Source organism: Lolium perenne, chromosome 2, assembly GCF_019359855.2.
Source record: "Lolium perenne isolate Kyuss_39 chromosome 2, Kyuss_2.0, whole genome shotgun sequence".
Classification (NCBI taxonomy): domain Eukaryota; kingdom Viridiplantae; phylum Streptophyta; class Magnoliopsida; order Poales; family Poaceae; genus Lolium; species Lolium perenne.
The window spans coordinates 117,810,866-117,819,060 of NC_067245.2; the positions used below are offsets into that span (position 1 = coordinate 117,810,866).

At 42.6% G+C, this 8,195-nt stretch overlaps 1 long non-coding RNA gene across 3 annotated transcripts; it reads left to right on the forward strand.

Moving 5' to 3' along the window:
- The first annotated feature begins 5,178 nt into the window (after positions 1–5,178).
- On the forward strand, positions 5,179–7,821 carry LOC127333561 (uncharacterized). Of its 3 annotated transcripts, none has more exons than XR_007871350.1 (4): positions 5,179–6,531; positions 6,873–6,945; positions 7,074–7,146; positions 7,438–7,821. It is a non-coding gene; the product is annotated as an uncharacterized lncRNA (long non-coding RNA). The 3 variants fall into 3 exon arrangements; XR_011750950.1 differs by having other exon boundaries at positions 6,873–6,937; positions 7,074–7,328; XR_007871349.1 differs by having other exon boundaries at positions 6,873–6,937.
- Positions 7,822–8,195: the final 374 nt, after the last annotated feature.

Sequence of the window (8,195 nt, forward strand, 5' to 3'; positions counted from 1 at the left end):
CGGACGGCGCTGCGGCGGCGCGAGTAACTCCCGTTGATGGCGCGCGGACATCCATGTGGCATTGCAGTAACTAGTTCTTTACCACACACTTCGTGAACTGCTGCTGCTGTGTGGAGGAGCACAGAGCGATGCCCTATTACATGGCCGTGTCTCATGTTTGTGGTACTGCTGGGATGGGGAAGAGGACGGGATGGCCATGTGACACACTTCCAGATTCAGAAAATTTTGCAGTTCCAAAATCATATACTTACACTTCTCACTACTATACGATTGGACTTCTCCGTTGGCATCGACTAGTCTGCACATACACATAGAGATACAGGGAGAATATGCATGAGAGAATTAGAAATGCACACGTACATAGATGCTTTAGCTAGCACGCGCAAGCTGCAGTAGAGACTAAAAAAAAAAAGCACGCGCAAGCTGCAGTAGAGAATAAAAAGAACAGAACTGCTGCTCCACGGGCAAGAGAGAGAGAATCAACACAAATTCTGGTATGTTCAAATTGCTTCCGTTGACTATGCTGAAAGTTCCATCAATTGATGATAATATCACCATTTGTAGAATCTGTCATGCTAGAAGAAGATGACACCTCGTTCTCTCTTTTTGCGCCATGGCACTTCTCACCTGAAGCAGCCTGTACTGCCGAAACGGAAGAAACATAGACAGTTCAAAGAAAAAGCAGTGCAACCGGGGTTCAAGGAGGAAGAGGATGAATGCTTTGCTAAGATAGACCGGTCGAGCAAGCGTGGACGGTCGACAGGCGGGGTGAACTCGTGCGGTGGCCGGAGAATCCGAGGCGACAGCGAGGAAGCGCGCACTCGCGGGGACAAGTGTCGGCGGCGTGGCCAATTGCGCGGTCGGGGGAGGAGGCGGCGGTGCTAGCTGGGGCCGAGGGAGGCAGCGGCTGTGTTTGTTGGGGCCGGGGCAGGCGGCGGCGGCAGTTGCCGGCGTCCGCGAAGGAGAGGCGGCGCGGGAGCCTGCCAGCCTCGGGGAAGGAGAGGCGGCGCGGAGACCTGCCGGCGGCGGAGAAGGCGTGCGGCGCGGGGGGCCTTCCGGCGGCGGGGAAGATGGAGTGGCGCGGGGCGACCTGCCGGCAGTTTTGGATCAGATCGTGATGGTTTGCATCGGGAAGATGCTGTTTGGGTTTTCTTTGTATTTCACTCGACCGCTCCCTATATATATATATATATATATATATATATATATATAGAGCCCAACTATTCTCGAACCCCCCTTAAGAGGGGTTCTAGAATAGCTATTCTCGAACCCCCTAATCCTACTAGTTTCTGCTCCCAAACCGAGCCCACCCGCCCGCACTGCGTGATCCACCCGACGCATGCGACAAAAAAAAAACGCCCGCGTCCCGATTCCCGAACTACCCACTATCTTCTTCCCCACCTCCTTCCTATCGACCGAGGTACCGCGCCGCCCGGACCCAAATCCCGCCTCGCCTCCCTCCCCAGCGACCGAGGTATCTCCCTGCGAGCCACAACCGGATCCCGATCCCCAACGCTCCGCGCGCTGCCGCGCCCGCCTCCAGCCCGCGCGTCGCCCGCCTCCGCCCCACGCGCTGCCGCCGCCCGCCTCCCGCTCCGTGCGCCACCGACGCCCGCCTCCTGCTCGGCGCGCCACCGACGCCCACCTCCCGCCCCACACGCCGCCGCTGCCCGCCACCCGCCCGGCATGCCGCCTTCCGCCTCCTTCTCTTTCTGCCGTGCTCCACCAACGACCCGGGTTGCTGCTGCCGCCGTTGACCCGAATCACGCCGCCTGGGCCACATGGCACCACCTCGAGTTCCCAGCGCCGTTAGTGACCCCCATCTCGTCTCGTGGCTTTCTACATCCCGCCGCCGGCCAGGCTTCCGGAGGTCTGCCGCGGGCAGTTCAGTGCCACGACGGAAGGGAGTGCACTGTGGCGATGCCCGGCAGCCTGCTCGCAATGATGGGATGTTCATCATGCGGGGTCAAGGAGTTCATCGTGCGCCGCCGGGATGTCCACCGTATGCGACCAGCGGTGAAGCGAGCCCTGTAGATGCAGTGGTGAGTGCTTCATCCTGTGCTACTGAGCCGACATTGATCGGCAAGGGAACCACCGCATTATGATCCTCTTGCATCGTCTCCATGGAGGTCATTCGCCTACGTGTTCAAGGTATAAATTTCTGTGCAACTCCGAACTGCCTGATGTTGATTCACAATTACTCTACCTAACTAGCAAGTTCACTTTTTTTATTTAATTGTCAGCAGAGTTCACTTCGTCCGAAAGCGAAGTTCAGTTTTGTCATCGAAACAATTCCAATCATATTCAGCTAGATATTTATGAGCAAATTAAACAGAATAAAAATTAATGCTGCTTGAACTTCATCATTGAAAGTAAATTGTTGAGCTCTGGAATTTTATTATCCTTGAAGATACAAGAATTTGCATTGATAACATTTGTACCAGGTAGCTAGCAGTAGTTTCATTTCAGGCGATGATAGAGTAGCTTAAGAGTTTGGCATTATCGTGCTTTGGTTGCATTGTTGCTTGCGATTATATTAATTTACTCATGGTTATGCATTTTCAGCAAAGCTCACTTCTTTTTGGTTTCCAAGTTCATTTAGTGACAGCCATGTTTTCTCTACCTTTTTATCCTTAAGAAGTTCACTTAGCTCCTGCTTATCATGTATGCACACTGCTTGTCCTTCTCAAGTCCCTTGTTGGTATGCGTGTTCATCTCTTTATTTGTTTGGTGCCTCCAGCTCTTCACTAGCATTTTATTGGCTCAAATTTAAAAGAACCATTGATGGCCCTGGACATCAATAGCTATGCATGTTTTATATTTTTAGTGCTTATCTGGCTGTAGTTCAGTTTATTTTCGGACACAGTTCAGATCTTCGCACTTGAAGTTTGGTTCATATGGTCAAGTCGCGATATATTGCTTTTTTGTTCAGTGCTATCCACTTTAGATAACTTTTTCGAATGTTCGCTATACACGTGTGTATATTGAGCAGTTCAGTTTTTGAATGTTCTGCGGCATAAGTTTGCTCTTGTCGCGACATAAGTTTGCTCTTCTCGTGATTCTTTTTTCTGGCGGAAGTTAAAATTTTCGAATGTTTGCTATACATATGTGTATATTGAGCAGTTCAGTTTTCAAATGTTTGCGGTATGTACACTTATCTATATTGAGAAGTTTGCTTGTTTAGCTTCTATGAGCAAAGCTAAACACCTTGGGAATTAAAAATGCCCCCTGAAGTTCACTTCAAACGGGTTGGTAGTTCATTTTGAACACCTTGGGAATTCAAAGCAGTAATATGTGGAAGTTCGTTTTATTTTTATCTGAAACCTCCCGCCCCGCGCAAACGATGCTGGTTCAGAATTACTGTACCTAACTGGGAAGTTCACTTTGTTTTATTGTCAGCGGAGTTCGTTCCGTCCGAAAGCGAAGTTCAGTTTTGCCATCGAAACAATTCAATTAATAATCAGCTAGCTATTTTTGAGCAAATTAAGCAGAGTAAAGACTAATGCTGCTTGAACTTCATCATTGAAAAGTAAATTGTCGAGCTCTCGAATATTCTTATACTTGAAGATACCAGAATTTGCATTGATACCACTTGTACCAAGTAGCTAGCAGTAGTTTCATTTCAGGCCATGATAGAGTAGCTTAAGAGTTTGAAAATTATCGTGCTTTGGCTGCATTGTTGCTTGCGATTATATTAATTTAATCATGGTTATGCATTTTCAGCAAAGCTGATTGTTTTCATTTGGATTACAGATAAAAAGCCTGACCTTGGCCATCCAATGGAGTCTAATCGCCTTGTTCTGGATGCACCTGGTGTGTGCAATTTTTTTTTCCTTTGCTATGCACAAAAGCTCGTGGCCGGGAGAGCTCCAGTATACGGGCGGGCAGTCGAGTCCTTAGCTAAAGGCAGTGCCGCGATGTGAAGCAGGTTAGTCAAGTCTCCTATGAAACAAATTAAAGGATCACAGTGAGTTGGTGTTAAAGTGAAGTTTACTTCTCTATGTTTTTGTCAATAAGTTGCAGTTCAGTTTGTATTGTACAAATTTCCTTTGTCTTCGCCCGCACAAACGATTCACTTCTGGTTGTTATATATGGTGCACGAAGTGCATATGTAGCAAAACTAGAGGCACAACTTCAATTATGGAGCAATCCAGTTGAGTTAGAATTTCGTTTGAAAAATTGGTATATGGAATGCATCTGTTTTATGTTTGGTTCATTACATTGACACTAGAAACAAAGATTAAAAATCTAGAAAAAATGATGTCTTGCTGTATTAATGAAAATGATGATGTGAAAAAAACACAGATAGGAAAATTCACTTTGTGTTATTGTGAATTCAACTTTCTATACGTAGTCAACAATCTATCAACAATATTTGGGAAGTTCGGTTTTTTGTTTTCAAGAAGTGCACTTAGCTTTGAAATTTATTTCGAATGCATCCAAAAGTTCAGTACTGCTGCTAACCGCTGAGGTGAACTATTGCTTCAGTGGCTATTCCTAGTTCGGATGAATCACCGCTCATGTTCCAGTCTCTCGACAAGATGTACAAAGCATATTGAAAACTTGTTCACATTTTATTTTTAGTTAGCTGCAACCTGTAGTGGTGCACGGCGACCTAGTTGCTGAAAATGCCACTGGAAAACAAATCGTGTCTAGTTTAATGGGCCTCTGGTATGATAACAATACATAGAAAAATAAAAAAATCCTGTGTTAATCGTAGAAGTTAACTTCCTCCTGTTTGAGAAGTTCTTCCGTTGTCACGCATGGTCAGCAGTTCCTTGTTGTGCAGGGGTGGTTTAGTGGTGTGCAACAGGCGAAGTTAAACCTTTTTCTGTTGAGAGTTAAATTAGCAGTTCACTATTCTCTGTCATGAAGTTCACTTTTAAAATGTTGGAAACAGAAGTTCAATAAGTGAACTACAATAAGTTCACTTTAACCATAATTTGTGAACTGAAGTATTTTTAAATCAAGGAGTTCACTTCATATACCTGAAGTTTGCCTCTTTTTATCGGGGAGTTCGTCTTTTTAATTTTGTTCGCAAGTTCACATCTTCCTCGCATAGAAGTTCACATTTTGTGATTTTATTCATAAAGATTGTTGCTAGCTTAACTACTGCCTTTTGTGATTTTATTCATAAAGATTGTTGCTAGCTTAACTACTGCCTTTTTGTGATTTTATTCATAAAGATTGTTGCTAGCTTTGTATTTGAGCAAATGTTGGACGATTGCAGCACATAAAAAACAATTTCACCTAGTTCACATATAAAGTTTACTCATTTTTATTTTGGAAAAAATCACTTCATAGATTGATTTCAGTTAAAACACATAAGCACAAGACTGTGAAGTTCGCTGTTATTTAAAATGCAAGTCCGCTTGTCCAACTTAAGGATTTCTCCTTTTCTTTTAGTCACAAATTTTTGTTTTGTCGGGAAGTTCGCTTCTATTTAAAATGCAAGTTCACATGTCCAACTCAGGGACTTCATCTTGTTTTGTCGCGAAGTTCATCTTGTTCATTTTAGGCAGTTCGCTCTTCCAGAACGGTTCACTTTTCTTTTTAAGATCTGAATATTCGAATCATCTGATGAAGACACTCACTTCTTTATAGGCAAAAAATAGCAAGAATTTTATTTTTTCCGTATGTACAGTGGCAGTTCACTATTCCTTGTCACAAAGTTCACTTTTAAAAATCCCAGAAGTTTAAATTGTTTTCTTTTTTGACAGTACATGTATTTAGAATTTTGCACTACTAAAGTTTGCTTCAATACCCGTGAACATACTATATCGCTATTGTTTCAACATTATTAGCAGGGGTAGTTCACTGTCCATATTTCGGTAACTTGCATAGCCTGTGACATTTACAGTTAAAAGCGCACATGTTTATTTAGTGGGTTATACATGTGTTTGTCAGGGGAAACAAACGACTATTTCCGTGTGTTAATTTAAATGTGTGGTACGTGTTTGTTTCATTGCCTTGTTTGTTCAGTACTATCTACTTTAGATAACTTTTTCGAATGTTCGCTATACACATATAAGCATGATTAAAATCACTTTTTTTCTATCCGCGCACTTCAGACTGCCATGTTAATTTCTCTAGTATCCCGAAATATAAGAATTGCTTCACTGCAATTTTGTGTGAACCATGCTTAAAACAGGAAGTTCACCCGATAGCAGTTCAGTCACATCTTTTTTGTAGTTCTGACAGAAATAAGTGAAGTTCATTTTGAGTGGTATGCTTTTATCATCTTGAAGTATGCTACACGACCGATAGGACATGAGTACAATCTGGTAAGCGGCCTCCAATAACTTCTTTCAGTTTTCCTATACTTGCTGTGCATGTGGCGGAGATGCTGTAGCTTCTTACTGCTATTATTAACCATGCTAATCTCTGAAGTAATGGTACTAATTTCTTGGTGATGCTTAGTTGATTGCTCACTGATGTTAATTGTAATCTATTTTGCAGAGAAACTAATAGGGTGTATTTGTCTGGAAGTGCACATTGGTGAAAATAGGAAATTCACTGTATATAAGTAAGGTGACCAACAGAAGCTCACATTATTCATAAGGGCGGTTCACTTTGTATTTTTCAGGGGCTCATTTAGTTTGTCTGATAGTTTCAGTTAAAAACACATCGTAAAAAGAATAGTTCAAAAAAAATATGAAGTTCACTGTAATTGCTCTGATAAGTTCATTTGGTACAGCAAAGGGGGTTCACTTTTGTCGATAAAAGTATCAATTCATCATGCTTAATTTATCTTATACAAAACGATTTGCTCCTACGCATTATACTCCTACATGAATCTGCATAAGTGAAGTTGTTATCTTGTGATGGGTCTACATATTTCATTTTCTCACTACCTTTACTACTACTTGCAGCTTCCTAATATGGAGGTGTACATCGATCGGCAATTTTCTGGAAAACTAGGAGAGATACTGATAAGGTAACAATGTATGTTCCTTGCTAAATCTCTCTCCCTCTCTCTCTCAAGTTGATTGATTCAAAATTTCAAATGTCTTTGTGATTCATCGCATTTCTGAACTTTGGTTAATGTGCGCCTCTGCATCACCATGCTCTAGCCCAGCGTCATGGGTCTCTCGTCAAGCAGAGCTAAGGCGAAAAGTTACTCGACGGGGACACGACCTTATCCAGGTCAAGCGAAACCCACCACCATTTCTGTTATCTTGATCCACTTCTAACTTTTTTTTTATGTTGGTCCAATTCTTCTAACTAGGAGTACTAGCTGGACTTGCCCTGGGTATTTCCTTTTTCCTAAGAAAACTAGTAGTTGGAGTACCTATCTAGCTTCTGGTTTCAAATTTGCAAGTCAAAAGGTGCTTAGCACTACTCGATCCAGAAGTTAAGCTAGCTACAGTATGTATGTTGGCATGAACAAGAATTCAACTTTGGCTGTTTTAACTTGGTTGTGTTGTTCTTTTGCAGGTGTAGACTTTGTGATGGATACGTGAGTGTACTCACTTGGCCACCAGGTGCATGTATGTTACTATTGCCAGATTGATTCCCAGGTGATACAATGTAGAGTCGACAGAGGTCGGTTGATCAGGTCAATGCAGGGAGGGAGGCATGATCTGTCCAGGTCAACAAGACAAGAAATCATGTGCATATGCAGGGCGTAGGCACATGCATCATTGTTTGATCATATATGCAAGTGGATATTGAATGAGTATTGTATCTAGTAGACATGGGGCATGAAATTGCGGTTCAGGAGAACTGGCGTGGGTTGTTTGGCAAGTTTTTTCCCTTTCATTTATATTTTCCTTTTTTGCTCTGTATAGACAACAAAAATGGAAATTTATTTTTTTCTAACCCGGGAGTTCATTCTTCATTTATATGTTGAATTTTTAAATAGAGAAAGTTCAGTTTTAATTTTGGAGCAGTTCGCTATGTTTATGATACTGTTTGAGTTAAATTAGAAGATAAAAAATGCACTTGAAAATGAAAATGTCAAGTTTGACTTTATTTGTCCATCGTGGGTTTAGTATTTTTATTTCGGTATAAAAGTTCACTTTGGTAGTTGTATGATCTCTTCACTTGGGGGCGCTCTACTGCCAAGCCATGTACTAGCTACGATTCTAGTTTTACCGAGTAGAAGTTAATGTATGAGCCAGGTTAAATTTGGTATAGGTGGGGTACAATACTTCAATGCAACTGACAGGAAAAAGTGACCCCACCGAGCCAAT